Consider the following 15,679-nt stretch of genomic DNA (forward strand, 5'->3'; position numbering starts at 1 on the left):
ATACGTACCTTAAATATAAAATATATATTAAAAATAATATAATATAAGTTTTAAATAATATTTGAGAACTAAATCTCAATATCGTATTTACTAGTAAAATCTCAAGTCTCAAGTGTTTTTTTTTATTTTCTCTTTCTCTCTCCTCTGCCGGAACCTGCATTTCTCGCCGGAACTTTTCCTTGGAAACCGTCCTTCCGCTTCGAACCACCGCTACCTTTTGAGAGACCGTTTCTTCCGCCTCGGAAAGCTCTGTTTTTCCACAGTTCTGTGAGTTAAAGAAGAAGCTTTGTATTTGTGTTTGACTTGGAATCTTCTAATGGAGTTTCATGGAATATAAGGGTAGATCAATGAAGTAGCTTTGCATTCTAAGCGAAAACAAGAAGTGGTGATTTGGTTTTCTGTTTTCGAAAGTGAGAGATGTTTTGGTTTTTGATGGTGTGAAAGGTGAATGGTGGTTGTGGAGGAGAGAGAAGAAGAAGAGGTTGGAGTTGTTGTTGATGATGAACGGAGCTCCGGCGAGCGATTGGAGAGGGTGGTGGCGCTTCGGTGAATCTCTCACATGGAATGGCAGATCTTGCTAGCATAGGGAATGCCGACCGTGACATCGACCAGGTTCCTTTATCTCTCTCTATGTTAGAGGGTTACCACTTACAAGTTTTGTGTGAAAGTTGCAATTTTTTCCATCAAATTTGATGCTTTGTTTCAGTGTTTTGTTGTAATGTGGAAGATAGTTGAAGGGTTTTTTGTTCCCCTTTTCATTTTTGAGCTGGCTAAGAATGTTCTTATGATTATTATGTATGTATATTTTCATTTGAGGTACATGAGAAGTTTGAGGGAGATAACAGTATGAGGGGAAGATATAGCCACTGAATTTTGTTCATTTGTGAGAATTGTAGAGATATTGGCATGCTTGTTTGTGTTTGAATGGGTGCAGAAGGATATGGGTTATGGGTAGTAACTTGGGTATTGAATTATTGGCTTCTAAGTCTTTAGATGTCTTGTAATGGCATATTGTAATGATTAAATGTTGATAGTTCATTTGCAAATAGGATTTTGAACCTTACATCATGTTGTCATAATATCAAGAAAGAAGTGAGATATGATCCTAACTGAAACTGAATCAGTGTTGCATATTACTCTATTTCTTATGAAATCTGCCAGCATTTGTGATATAGCATGATTTAAATTACTCTTCTTCGCTGTTAGCTGAATTTCTTCTTTTTATTTTGTTCTGTCTCCTTGATCTTTCTTGTAGTTTATGATGTTACCTTTTATTCTGCAGGCATTGGTTGCTTTGAAAAGGGGTTCTCAATTACTTAAATATGGTCATAAGGGAAAGCCCAAGTTTTGTCCATTTAGACTTTCCAATGTAAGCTGAATGAAAGCTTCTCCAAGATGAACTTCCTGCTTTTACAATACTCAAGTAGTTAACTGATTATATGCTCAATTCTTAGCATGAAAGATAGTTGCTTCTGCAATCTTGTTGATCTTTGATTACCTATATAGGACGAAAAAGACTCTTAAGTTGTATTTGCTTTTTCGATATTTCATATTTCCTTCTTAGGATAAATTACAATATATTTGATTCCAAATGCAATTGTTTCTTAAGTAGATTCTCGTCTGGAAAGGTGTTGAGATTAATTTGTTTCAATTTCACCATAGGTAGTAAGTGGTAACTCCTAATGATTTTCATCCCCATTCTCTTTGACATTTTAATACATAGCCGTTAGATTATTATAGCTAGATGTATTTTAACTTACTACTACACAGTATGTAAATTTCACTTTGAGGCTAATATTAGTACTTTCCCAAGTTGGCATAGGTATTTCTCTGGGTTCATGACTGCCTTTTAGTTTGTAGGTTTTAGGTCTTCTTTTAGTATTGTTATTACCAGCCATGTTGGACATATACTTCCATGGTTGTAAACTATAAACTTGAACATTCACGTAGGGTAAACTTGAATTTTGACTTTTATTCGAGTTACTTCTATCCGTGCTCAATAACTCATGAAAACTGCAGGATGAATCAAGTTTAATCTGGATTTCTAGTAGTGAAGAAAGACGTCTGAAGCTGTCTTCTGTCTCAAGAATTATTCCTGGGCAAAGAACTCTGAGATTTCATAGCTTATATTTGACAGTATACTTGGCCGTAACATCCTTTTTTGACGAACAAAGTGAATTCAGTAAATTTTTCCATGAACTTAATCTTTTATGTTCTGTGTTAACATTTCCTTAATATTTTTGGCAGGCTGTTTTTCAACATTACCTGCGTCCTGAGAAGGACTATTTATCTTTTTCACTAATTTATAATAACGGAAAGCGGTCCCTTGATTTGGTTAGTGTTGAATTATGTGATCCGTATCATCATTTTTCTTTTACTTTCTGTATTCCTTTTGTTATAATAATACATTATTTCTTTCATTTGCTTTTCAGATTTGCAAAGATAAAGTTGAGGCAGAGGCGTGGATTGCTGGTCTTAAAGCACTGATAACTTCTGGTCGAGGTGGTCGATCCAAAATTGATGGATGGAGTGACGGTGGCCTCAATTTTGATGCAAGACATTGTAGTTATTTCATTTTAGTTGTTTATGTTTATTGTACTACATATCTATGTATCTTTGATCTAGGAAACATAGTCACGGATACATGGTTTATTGCATTATTTTCTAAGTGCAAGTTTTGGATACATCTAGATAGAGACAGCTTATTCCTATCTACTTCATTATAAGATGATTGTTCTTTTCTCTAAGGAAAGACAGTCTTTACTCTTTATTTTCTGTATTTGTAGCTCTTTGCCTGAAAGGACTTATAGTGCAGTTCTTTCAGAAAAATACTGGCATTTTATACTCAGCCTATTCTCTATAATGGTTTTGGAGTAATAAATTGTGGAGAATATCCTAATTTAAGCTTTTTATGTTATGATGATGTGATGTTGGTAACAATACGAATTGATTACTTCAGAAGCTTTTTTCTTTCTTTTTCTGAATATAAAATTTTTTATTTTTTTAAGTTACTATACTTCCTCTGATACCATTATGATGCCTGTACCTGCCCCTGATGAAATACATAGTAAGTTGCTTATAATTCCTTTTGATCAATTACTTACAGGATAGTAGATATCTGACATCAAATAGTGCAAGTGAAAGTTCAGCGAGTACTTCCCTAGACATCAGTTCTCCTGACATTCCTGTGAGTCTTCTGAACACTTCACCAAAGACATTCCGACCTGACAATACCCTGAATTCTGAGAAATCACATGCACCATCAGACCCAATAAATATGCAAGTAAATCTAGTTCAGATACTTTTCGTGTTAGTGTTTCAAGTGCTCCTAGCACATCCAGTCATGGATCTGCACCAGATGACTATGAAGCTCTAGGGGATGTATACATATGGGGTGAGGTTATCTGTGAAAACATTGTGAAAGTTGGTGCTGATAAAAATATCAATTATTTCAGCCCGAGGGCAGATGTGCTTCTACCAAGACCACTTGAATCCAATGTAGTTTTAGATGTGCATCACATAGCATGTGGCGGTAGAGATGCTTCTCTAGTCACCAGACAAGGTGAAGTTTTTACATGGGGAGGAGAATCAGGAGGACGCCTTGGCCATGGTGTTGGGAAGAATGTGGTTCAACCTTGCCTTGTCGAAGCATTAGCTTTTACAACCATTGATTTTGTTGCCTGTGGAGAGTTCCATTCTTGTGCTGTAACCATGGCCGAGGAACTATATACATGGGGTGATGGTACTCATAATGCTGGGCTTCTTGGTCATGGCACTGATTTTAGTCATTGGATACCAAAGAGGATTGCTGGTCCATTAGAGGGACTTCAAGTTGCTTTCGTCGCTTGTGGTCCATGGCACACGGCCTTGATAACTTCTACTGGACAACTCTTTACGTTTGGTGACAGAACATTCGGTGTCTTGGGCCATGGGGACAGGGAAAATGTTTCATATCCTAGAGAAGTAGACTCCTTATAAGGGTTGAGGACCATAGCTGTTGCATGTGGAGTGTGGCATACTGCAGCGGTTGTAGAGGTTATTGTGACACAATCCAGTTCGAGTATATCATCTGGTAAATTGTTTACCTGGGGTGATGCAGACAAAAATCGCCTAGGACATGGGGATAAGGAGGCACGACTTAAACCAACTTGTGTTTCTGCGCTTATCGACTACAATTTTCGTAAAATTGCATGTGGGCACAGTTTGACAGTGGGTCTGACAAATCTGGACGTGTTTTTACGATGGGAAGCACTGTTTATGGTCAGCTTGGGAATCCCCAGTCTGATGGGAAGCTTCCATGCTTGGTCGAAGACAAGATTTCCGTGGAATCGATTGATGAAATTGCATGTGGTGCATATCATGTTGCATTTTAACATCAAAAAATGAAGTTTTTACTTGGGGGAAGGGTGCAAATGGGAGATTGGGTCATGGAGATGTTGAAGATCGAAAAATACCTACTTTGGTTGAAGCATTGAAGGATAGGCATGAAATATATTGCATGTGGTTCAAACTACTCCACTGCCATATGCCTTCATAAGTGGGTATCCGGTGCCGAGCAGTCTCAATGCTCGGCTTGTAGACAGGCATTTGGGTTCACTAGAAAGAGGCACAATTGTTATAATTGTGGACTTGTACATTGCCATTCATGCAGCTCACGGAAAGCATTAAGGGCGGCCTTGGCTCCAAATCCCGGCAAGCCTTATCGAGTTTGTGATTCTTGTTTTGCAAAACTGAACAAGGTTGCAGAAGCTAGCAACAGTAATAGGAGAAATACTCTGCCTCGTCTGTGAGGTGAAAACAAAGACAGGTTGGAAAAATCAGACCTGAAATTGTCAAAAGCACTGGTTCCTTCCAATATGGATTTGATAAAGCAGCTAGATAGTAAGGCAGCCAAACAAGGGAAGAAAGCAGATACATTCTCGCTTGTTCGCACCTCACAAGCACCTTCGTTGCTACAGTTGAAAGATGTTGTCTTGGCAACTGCTGTTGATCTGAAGCGTACAGCTCCTAGACCAGTGGTTGCACCTTCTGGAGTAAGTTCCAAGTCTGTGTCACCTTTCTCTAGAAGACCAAGCCCCCCTCGATCGGCTACACCTATTCCAACAACATCGGGACTTTCCTTCTTCAAGAGCATTGCTGATAGTTTGAAGAGAACAAATGAACTTTCAAATCAAGAAGTGCAAAAGTTACATTCTCAGGTACATTTTCTTCACCCAATTCTCTCATCTGTATGGAGTTTATATATATATATATATAAATGGAACTCCAAAATAAAAATCCTGTCTTAGTGCTTTTCCCACTTTTTACATTAGTTAGGGAGAGTGGGATCTGGAAAAAGGGAAGAAACCCTGATTCTCTAGAAGACCAAGCCCCCTCGATCGGCTACACCTCCAACACATCGGGACTTTCCTTCTTCAAGAGCATGCTGATAGTTTGAAGAGAACAAATGAACTTTCAAATCAAGAAGTGCAAAAGTTACATTCTCAGGTACTTTTCTTCACCCAATTCTCTCATCTGTATGGAGTTTATATATATATATAAATGGAACTCCAAAATAAAAATCCTGTCTTAGTGCTTTTCCCACTTTTTACATTAGTTAGGGAGAGTGGGATCTGGAAAAAGGGAGAAGAAACCCTGAAAGAAAAGCCACATCCTAAATGTCCTACTTTAAGTTTAAACCAAAATCAACCCATATTTGCCTTTTTTTTAATTACTTCCCTGTCATTCTAGTCTGGCAAATGAACCTTGTGAACACAACAAGATCACTTCGCTGAATTTCCAGGAAAAGTTAGTATAACATGTTTATGGATATATCGTATCTATTACATATTATGGTATCAAGGAAAGTCTAATATAGGTATCATTAGGTTGAAAGCCTGAAACAGAGATGTGAATTGCAAGAATTAGAGCTTCAGCGGTCAACAAAAAGACAAGATGCTATGGCAATGGCTGCTGAGGAATCTGCTAAATGTAAAGCGCAAAAGAAGTTAGAAAGGCGCTTACAGCACAGGTTATTTTCTTTTTCTGGTTCATTTTCTTTCTCTTGAAACCGGATGAGTTCAAAAGGGTTTACTTTCATTGGATGCTTTATTCTCAGATTCTATTTCAGTTTCTCCTCATTTTCATGTATGTCGAGTTAGTTCTTGAGGATGATGGTTCTCATTCGCAATCTTCTTGCATGCTATTAAAGCATTGGATCAATTCATTCATTTTGGCTTTGTTTCTTTTATTAATGTCACTGATATCTAAAATTATAGAAAATGTTGGTGTGGTACTTATTGTGAAAAACATGTTTAATCATGCCTTAGGAGGTGGTTTAGGTGCATGTTTTGAGAAGGTGAAACCTCAGTAAAGAGAAAGAGATGAGATGAATTTTAGTCCAATTGAACATAAAGAAAGAACTAATAAAACTACAGGTGAAACTAGAGGTACAAATCTTAATAGTTTGAATGTAAACACGGTTTGTGACGAGACATACATTGGCTAATCAATACAGGACATGCCACCTAGTATGGCAAAGTTTAGTTTAACCTTGTCTTTTTTGTGGTTAATTTCTCTAAATTTTTCTTACTGCTTTCTTATACCAATAATATTACTGTGCTATGCTTCCACTGATGGACATTCACATTGATTCAGCTCAAAGGTTTTGCTGAGAAGCTCCCACCTGGAGCTTACGATGCTGAGAACATCAAACCGGCTTACCTACCAAACAGTATTGAGCCAAATGGTATCCACCTTCCAGATTCAAATGGTGGGCACCACTTGAGGGCCAAATCAATCAGTGGCTCTAGTTTGGCCTCTACAGCATTTGAATCCTCTCTGCTCAATAGAACTGTGGGGAACTTTCCAGGAACCTATGGATCTACTCTGGACCAGCAAAACTGAGCCAGTGTGACATCCAATGGTTCAGACCACTATCCAGATGCTAGATTGTCAAATGGTGGCTGCAGCATGTCTGATACTGTGACGGTAGGATTCGGGGAATTTCCATGATGACGAGGGTGGTTTAAGATCAGGAATGCAGGACTGTCTACCAATAGCAATCAGATTGAGGCAGAATGGATTGAACAGTATGAACCTGGTGTCTATATAACACTTGTTGCGCTGCGCGACAGAACAAGAGATTTGAAGCGAGTTTGTTTCAGTAACAAATAATTTTCACATTAACTGATTACCTGTGCCCAGTTATAGTTGTATATTTGGTTGCAGCTAGGGTTTACAAAATATAATATATGGACTTGAACCATGATCTTTAGGGCAATTGCTTTTAATGCTATATCTTTTGGTGTCTCTTGTTGGATTTATCTTAAACTAGGCTAATATCTTTTGTCCTATATGAAGTATTTGGTCAAAGAAAACTACTCTTACCAACATTTTTAATTCTCTCAATTGCCCTTACTAACATTCATCTTTCATGTTCATGTCATTTGGAGTTGGTTTTTACTTTTTACCATTAAAAAAAGAAACCGGCATTCCTTCTGAAACCATCTACACTCACATTTTCAACATCTCTTTCCTAACTTCATTTTTTTATGGAACTTCTAAAAAATATTTTTTAGGTGAGTAGTGAGTACTATATTGTTACTTTTAGAGCACTAAAATAAATATAACACACATCCTAGACATGGAGTGCTTATCAGTTTCTAGTATTGACTGTGGTGTTTGCATCTCCCTGATTATTATTAGTGCTGTTTTAATTCATCATATTCTACATGTAATTGATGTGGCGGTGAATTAAATTGACTTTCAGCGGAGAGATTTGGAGAGCATCAGCAGAGACTTGGTGGTCAGAGAATCGGGACAAGGTATACGAAAGGTACAATGTTCGTAGCACAGACAAGTCTTCCAACCAAGCGGGGGAGCCGCATAGGACAGAAGGTGCTGGTCCTCTTGTTTCCCAATCATAGGAAAAGTAGAGATGGAAGCAGAGTCCTGCATTAAGCCTAAGGTTGGAAATGAGTCGAGCTGTCCTACATGAGCTCATGGCTTGGCTAGCATTAGGCGCGACTCAGCCCGTGTACTAAATGAACTATGCCTAGGCTTTTCAAAAAGCTTGTTTAGCTAAACAGCTTGGGTCGTAAACCTCAAAGAAAGCCTATAAAGTCCAATAGGCTAGCTCGTCTAAGGTATATGTATAATATATTGGTATTATAATCATATTATGATATTATACAATTTTTTTTCTCCTTCTAAATGTCTCTGTCTTTAGCATCTTTTTACTGTTGTATTTGTTTAGTGTTTAGGTTTTGGTTAATTGGCCGGTTTTAATTTTAGTTTGTGATTACTGAATGCAAATATTCTTAGTAGGATTACATTAATTTTGTTATATATTACACGTGGTTTGGACATTAAAATACTAGTGGATTTATTTTATGCTATGACTAGATTTGTGACTGATTTGGATATTACTGTATTTTAAGGAATGTGAACTTATTTCTAGTCTTTATATTTGTGTCTTATTTTAGTTTTCAATTGTAACCAGGAAAAGGTTTCTAAATGGACTCCTGCGCTGCATTTGGTTATGGTTATGAAAACAAAACACGGAGAATAAGATACAAATAAGACAAAGACATAAAAATTAGTGTTTTTGGATTTTGTTTGATGATAAATTAGAATAAATTATAAAAGTTTAATTTATTTTTATTTTTTTATTCAAAAATTTTAAAAAATATATATAATAATAAAAAATATAATTATAAAATTAACAAGAATATCCAAAAGGAGCATTAACATAACTGAAACTGGGAGTTGTACAGATATGAATATTATTTGTGATTATTACAAAACTACCTTTTATCTTGATCGCTACATAGTTAACATAACTTTAATGTGGAAAGGTGTGAAAAACTGATTCAAGGATCGAGAGTATGGTCTTAAGGCCATTGATCTCTCAGGTAATCAGTTAACCGGTGAAATTCCAAAAGAGATTGGATATTTGATTGGATTAAATGAACTAAAATTATCAAGAAACAATCTAAAAGGAGAGATTCCTTCAGAAATGGAAAATCTAACTTCTCTGGATTTCCTTGACCTTTCAAGAAATGATTTGTGTGGTAGAATTCCTTCAAGTCTGTCCCAAATTGATGGGATTGGTGCGTTAGACTTGTCATACAACAATCTACCTGGAAGAATTCCATCAGGGAGACACATGGATACCTTTGGAGCCTCTTTCTTTGAAGGAAATCCTAATCTGTGTGGTGAGCAACTCCACAAAACTTGTCCAGAAGACATGACACTAACAAAGCCACAAGAACCAACAACACATGATGATGCAGATGACAATTCAAATTTTTATGAAGCATTATACATGAGCTTAGGTTTTGGATTTTTCACGGGCTTTTGTGGCCTTTTAGGGCCATTACTGTTTTGGAGGCCTTGGAGAATTGCTTATCTCAGATTCTTGAACAAATGGGCAGACTACATATATGTAATTGTGGCATTGAAGATGTGTAGGTTCCACAAGTGACTTCAAAATTGGAAGGTACTCAGATTATAGCTTCTATCTCAAATTCTTAGTTCCTTTTCTTTACCTATCGTTAATTACTACCTCCTCATATATGCCAATAGTTTTAATGATTTTGTGCACTTTTAAATGGTTAAATTATAGTTCTAAGCTACTTTTACTGGGTGTTAAAAAAAGAATATATATATTTAGCTTCTATTTTTTCATAATGGGAAATACTTGACTAAAATAATTATATGAATAGAAAAGCATATATATTTTGTGTTTGTTATTTAAATTTACTATCCAAATTTTTCTACCTTAAACTTTCACATTTTTTCCTATTTTTTTTAAAAGGATGAGAGTTTAAGATACAAAAGTTTGGATAGTGAAAAAAAAATCCTTCATATTTATTAATGCATTTATGGTTCTACATATTTTGTAGAATATCCACACACATGATACTAATCTGGGATGGACTCATTGGGGGTGGTTGCTGCTAGGGCCAAGATACATGCAGTGTGTTGGCGTTGTTGGATTATATATTCAATAAAATTTTTAGTTCGTATAATCTATCACTTTTTGCGATCAAACTTAGTCTGTGGTATTTGTATCTTAGTCAAATAATGTAATGGAGTGATGTACCTCTTCATATATCTTTGTAAGTTGTTTTCAGAATAATCTATTCCTCTTCAAATATCTTTATAAATATACTTGATCAAGCGTATTACCATACTAGAACTTTATTTTAAAAATAGATTGATAGATGATGCAATAATAACTCAATTTGAATTTATCACTCTCCACATTTTTTTTCTTATCTTCTAGTTCCCGTACTGTACTTAAATTCAAGTTTGGCTTCTGTTATCTTCTTCACTTATAAGCTGCTGACTAAGCTAACAGAGTAACTAACTCTCTAACATCATAACAGATTTTTACATAGGTTCTTAACAGCTTAACTAACACCTCAACTAACTACACTCTCTAATATCCCTTTCAGCCACTTTTAACAAGCTCTAATTCTGAAATCTTATCTTTTCAGCACCAGAATCAGCTACTAAAAAAAGGTTGCTCACTCGTCTGAATTAACCAAACCGCAATTGTGAAAGAGGAACATGATCTTGAACGACAACAGAACAAAACCATTCATAGATCCTATTACACCAAGCATAAGTTGAGTTGGAAAGTGAAAACTATGCCGAAAATTGGCAAGATCATTTCAAATTGAAAGCATTACAACAAATTCTTGCATATAGCCTACTGAGGTATCATGAGTTCATGATAAAACATGCTTGAAGCACCATATTAACTATGCTAGCATTTAGCCACAGGATAACTAACTTCCTAATGTATTTAACTGAAGCAACTACTTATGTCAATTGCACAGATATCAAACAAAACAGGGGTAACCAATATCCTAACAAGCAAAACTAAGCAAGAGAGAACCAAAGAGATTCCGAAATACCGACAAGGCCGCAATAACTCATGAGCCTCAGCTAGGAAAGCAGGCACTTCACTCAACTCCTTTTGCCTCAGATATTGTTGCAGTATAGTGAGCCTAGCAGTTTCAAATGCAAAGTAACCCAATGCTGAAAAGCAAGCACTATGAAGAACTCTAGGCCCCATTCCACGGGTAAGTCCAACCCACCCTTCCTCCTTTAATATCTGCTTCACTGTCGCCGAAACCCGCCGTACAAACAGCAGCAGCTTGTTCACAGCATCTCCGTGAACCTGATCATCAGCCTTGTCTTCACCACATCCAAAGGAGTGGTTATAGAAGCCGAAATTGCGCCGGCAAGTGCGCCACAAAGCACACTCTGAACAGGTTCCAAGTGAGACTTCTTAGTAGTGTTCAAAACCGCGCTTTCAAGTACTCAAATGATGAATAACTCCCCCAGCAGGTAAATTCCTCAGCAATGTAGCAGAGTAACCAGCATATAACCCTAAAAACCCATCCTTTTCTAAAATCTTCACCAAAACTTGCCAAGATCTTCCCTTTGCACCAGCTTGCATTCTCTGAGTAATCAATTCCTTAGGTACCATTATAGCAGAAGACATAATATTCCCCATTGCACCAGCACTAGGTGGAATCAACACAGAAGGGAACCCTTCAATTTTGGATAGAAATGACTTACCGAACTCGCAGGTTCCGAAATACACTGCAGAAGAAGCGGTGGATCCAACAATAACCGCAGATACGCCACTGTAGAATCCGAGAATACCCTTTTGCTGGAAGGTCTTCATGACCGCGTCAAGGGCATTCTTGTAAAGTTGGGATGCTCCTTTGGTCTGCATCTTGGTCTTGATTGTGTCGAGCGGGTGGAGGCAGACGTAGGTGAAGGCGCCGGCGATTCCGCCACCGGCTGCGCCGATTAGTGCACGCTCGACGACGGTGAGCTTTTTGAGCAAAGTTTGGGGCTTTGGGGCGGGCTTTGAAGTGGGCCGGATCCATTTTGGGCTGTGAGCGGTGGGGTATGTGGCGGTGGCGGTGGTAGAAGCGAAAGGAGGGTTTGTAGCGGTGGCGGCGAAGTGATTGAGGATGGAGGGGAAATCAGTGGGGTGGCGGTGGGGATTGGGATTGGGAGAAGGGAGGCCAAGAGAGGATGAGATCCTGGCCTCCATTGAAGAGAATCTGGCGTGAGCTTCGACCACTCTTGCCTTGCGCGTTAAACACAGTCAGTGACAGCGGAGCTAAAAAATAAAAACGCAAAATCAAAATTATCAGTAAACACTTAACATACGTATCTTAAAATATAAAATATATATTAAAAATAATATATATATTTAATATTTTTTATGATGAAAAATGACAAGTATAAGTTTTAAATAATATTTGAGAAACAAAACTCAATATTGTATTTACTAGTAAAATTTTAATTTTGAAGACAAATTTCCAAGGTTCTGAAAATCGAACCGGTCATCAAACCGTTCTAGCTACTGGTTTATTGGTTTATAGGTTCAACCGGTTCGACCGTGGTTGAACCGAAAAAACCGTTTTATAATAAAATAATAAATATAAATAAACTGATATCATATACATGCAGGCAAACTCAACAATTATATTGAATTAGGGGAAGTATAAGGTATAGAGTGAATAATTCAACCATCAATAAAACAAGCAAATTCACAACAATTAAGAAGGAAGATTGAATTAGTGAGAGGGTGAGCTTCTTGCAGGAGAGAAGAGACAGAATTGAAACAACAATCAATGAAACAATGCTAGCTGCCCCTTTCTCTATTCCTCTATTATAAACACACCAAATATAGTTATAGTCTAACAAATTTCAACAAATCCAAATTAATACTACTCACTAGCAAGAACAATCTCAACAACAAAATCACAATAGCAATAATTTAATGAATTAACAAGAGCAAGATTGGAATAAAAAAACCAACAACCTAATAACAAAAAACAAAAGCAATCTATATCCCAAGAATCACAATAACAATTTAAAAAATCAACAAATTAACAATTAAAAAAGAAAACACAGCAACCCAATAATCTAAAGAACCAGTTCACAGTTTAGCAGTTTAACAATTCAAAATTAAAGAGTTCACAGTTTAGCAGTTTAACAAACCAAAATCAAAGAGCTACTCAATCAAAGAATTCACAGTTTAGCAGTTCATCATGTCACAAATATGAAATATCAGAGTTACTCAACGAACAGAGTTCAGTTCACAGTATCAGAGTTCCAGAGCTACTCAACGAACAGGGTTCAGTTCACAGTATCAGAGTTCCAGAGCTACTCAACGAACAGAGTTCAGTTCACAGTATCATAGTTCACAGAATCAGGGTTCATCAAGCAACAGTTATTCAATGATTCAATCAAACAATCATAAGTTCATAACTAAAAAAACAATTACCTGGAACTCTAGAAGCTCGAAGGCACCTTCAAGGCTTCAAGTACAGAACCTGCAATAGGGAGAGTGGGACTTGGGAGACGGCGACGCCGGGTGAACCAAGCAGTGGTGGAGCACCTTCAAGGGACGACGGCTGCTGCGTGATGGAGGTGGCTGTCCCAACGAACGACGGCTGCTGCGCGACGGAGGTCACTGGTTGAAGGAGGTGACTGCGAGACCGAGGTGACTGCGCGACCGAGGTTACTGCTCCACGGAGGTGACTGGGCGACGGAGGTGACTGGGCGACGCCGAACCCGTGTGGCCGTGTGAGGATGTGATGGCCGTGTGAGACTGCTCGATGAGAATTGTGAAGGGCTGAAGCTGAAGCCAATTAGCGATTCAGAATTTCAGATCATTGATTTAGGCAAGGTTCTGAGAACCGGACCGGTCATTAAACCGCTCTAGTCACTGGTTCACTGGTTTACTGGTCCAACCGGTTCAACCGTAGTTCAACCGAAAAAACCGTTTTAGAATAAAATAATAAATAAATTATAAATAAACATCCTAAACTATAACTCAACCCACTTTTTGTCTCATAACAACACTGTCATTCAGTCAACAATATCTCTTTCATCTCTTTCCTAATGTAAAGAATTAAAAAAGATCAAACAAATTGAACAAACCTTGTAATACTAATGGTGAATCCATCTCCTTAATTTACAATAGGGAATTAATCACAAAAATACATTAATATTACAAAATATATTAATACTTGACAATAGGTAAGACATGATACAACGGTGCCTTTTGATCGATTTTAGAATATGTCAAGCAACATGTAGAGATGAATTAATAGCATAAAAATAGATAAGAAGACAACACTGAAGGTTCAAATAATCATTGAATACAATGCAAAGCTACTTATTCATTGAGATCTCACATTATACAAACAACTTTCATGACTTAAATTTGCACATTTTCAATAAACAATTGTAACCAGTTATTTTTTTACGATGATATGTACAAATCACTTATAGTACACAACTACAAACTAACTGGAAATAGATATGAGCTTGGATGCATGATTATATAGTGCAGTGAGGTGAATTTTTGTCTCTGTTGTTAACATGAGATGTCTCCAAGAAACATTATAATATTCATGAATTCACACAATGTTTGCTCTAGGGAACCAAAGAGCATACATACTGGACTAGGCAAGTAATGCTTAACTATGGCATAAGTTGCTAAGAGGCTGCAAGCACAGAGGAATTGTGAATGACCCTTTGAAACTTTAACAATTTCCATTATAATAATAATCTTAGCAAATTCCGTGATACATAAAAGTTAAAACCCTTGAAACAAAGGTAATTTTGTCAGCCCAAAACTTTGTACCGACATTATTAATTGTATTCCAATTCCCCCTTTAATAATTTGTAAAGAATTGAAAAAATAAATAAATTCACTATTTATATTGAATTAGCTAGAGGCAGATGCATGTTTACCAAGTGATGCAGGATTGTTTATCATTTCACTGGTAATTGAATATGTGTCTCCAAAGGAGAACTTAAATTCAGGAAACTTTGATGAGTTCAAATCTAGCAGCATATAATACAATCCATAGTTGAAGAGTGTAGCAATGAAAATGTACAAAATTTCAATAAATATTACTAAACAGAGGCAAGAACGAACAACCATCATTCAGCAACAAACATTACAAAACAGCAACAAATAATCACACTATTACCAAATTCAAAAAGAATGAAAACCAGATAAACCCAATCATAAACACTATTACCAAATTAAATAAAAAATCAACCAAAAATCACCTTGCAAATCCAATTAAAAATAGCTTTTCACTTTGTACCCTAAACACCAATTAAATCACATGAACCAAAATTAATTTGAGGGAAAACAGCACAGTTCAATGCTTATGAGTTTACTGAGAAAAAAATGGCAACAGCAGCAGAACAAATCAGTTATCATTTATCACAAATTTCATATTCAAAACACAAATAAATAATCAAGTAATCAGAGACATTCAAAATCACAAATCACTACTTCAAACTTCAGAGACATTCAAATTCAATAATCCAAAGTATTCAACAGAAATCACAGTGCCACTAACCTTCCACCACAGCAGGACGTCAACGGCGAGACGACGGCGCAGCAGCTGGAAGCCTCGAACAGCAACTTCACCGGCGGAATGGATGACGCGCCGAGCTAGAAGAGAAGCTCTGGCCGTATGCCTTTGGGACAGGGGAAGGAGGAGGCCGCGAAGACGCAGACAACCACGGACGGCGGCGGTGGTTCCGGCGACGAAGTAGGGTTTTGCGTCTGGCCGTCTGGGGAACCTTAGGGCTAGCTGCTTCGATGTTCGAAGGAAGGGGTGTTTGGTGT

At 37.2% G+C, this 15,679-nt stretch overlaps 2 pseudogenes; one reads left to right on the forward strand and one right to left on the reverse strand.

The window, feature by feature from the left end:
- The first annotated feature begins 91 nt into the window (after positions 1–91).
- LOC130981666 (PH, RCC1 and FYVE domains-containing protein 1-like) lies at positions 92–8,419 on the forward strand (annotated as a pseudogene).
- A 2,319-nt stretch (positions 8,420–10,738) lies between these two features.
- On the reverse strand, positions 10,739–15,679 carry LOC130979116 (protein MITOFERRINLIKE 1, chloroplastic-like; annotated as a pseudogene).

Source organism: Arachis stenosperma, chromosome 5 (genome assembly GCF_014773155.1).
Source record: "Arachis stenosperma cultivar V10309 chromosome 5, arast.V10309.gnm1.PFL2, whole genome shotgun sequence".
In the NCBI taxonomy this organism is placed as follows: domain Eukaryota; kingdom Viridiplantae; phylum Streptophyta; class Magnoliopsida; order Fabales; family Fabaceae; genus Arachis; species Arachis stenosperma.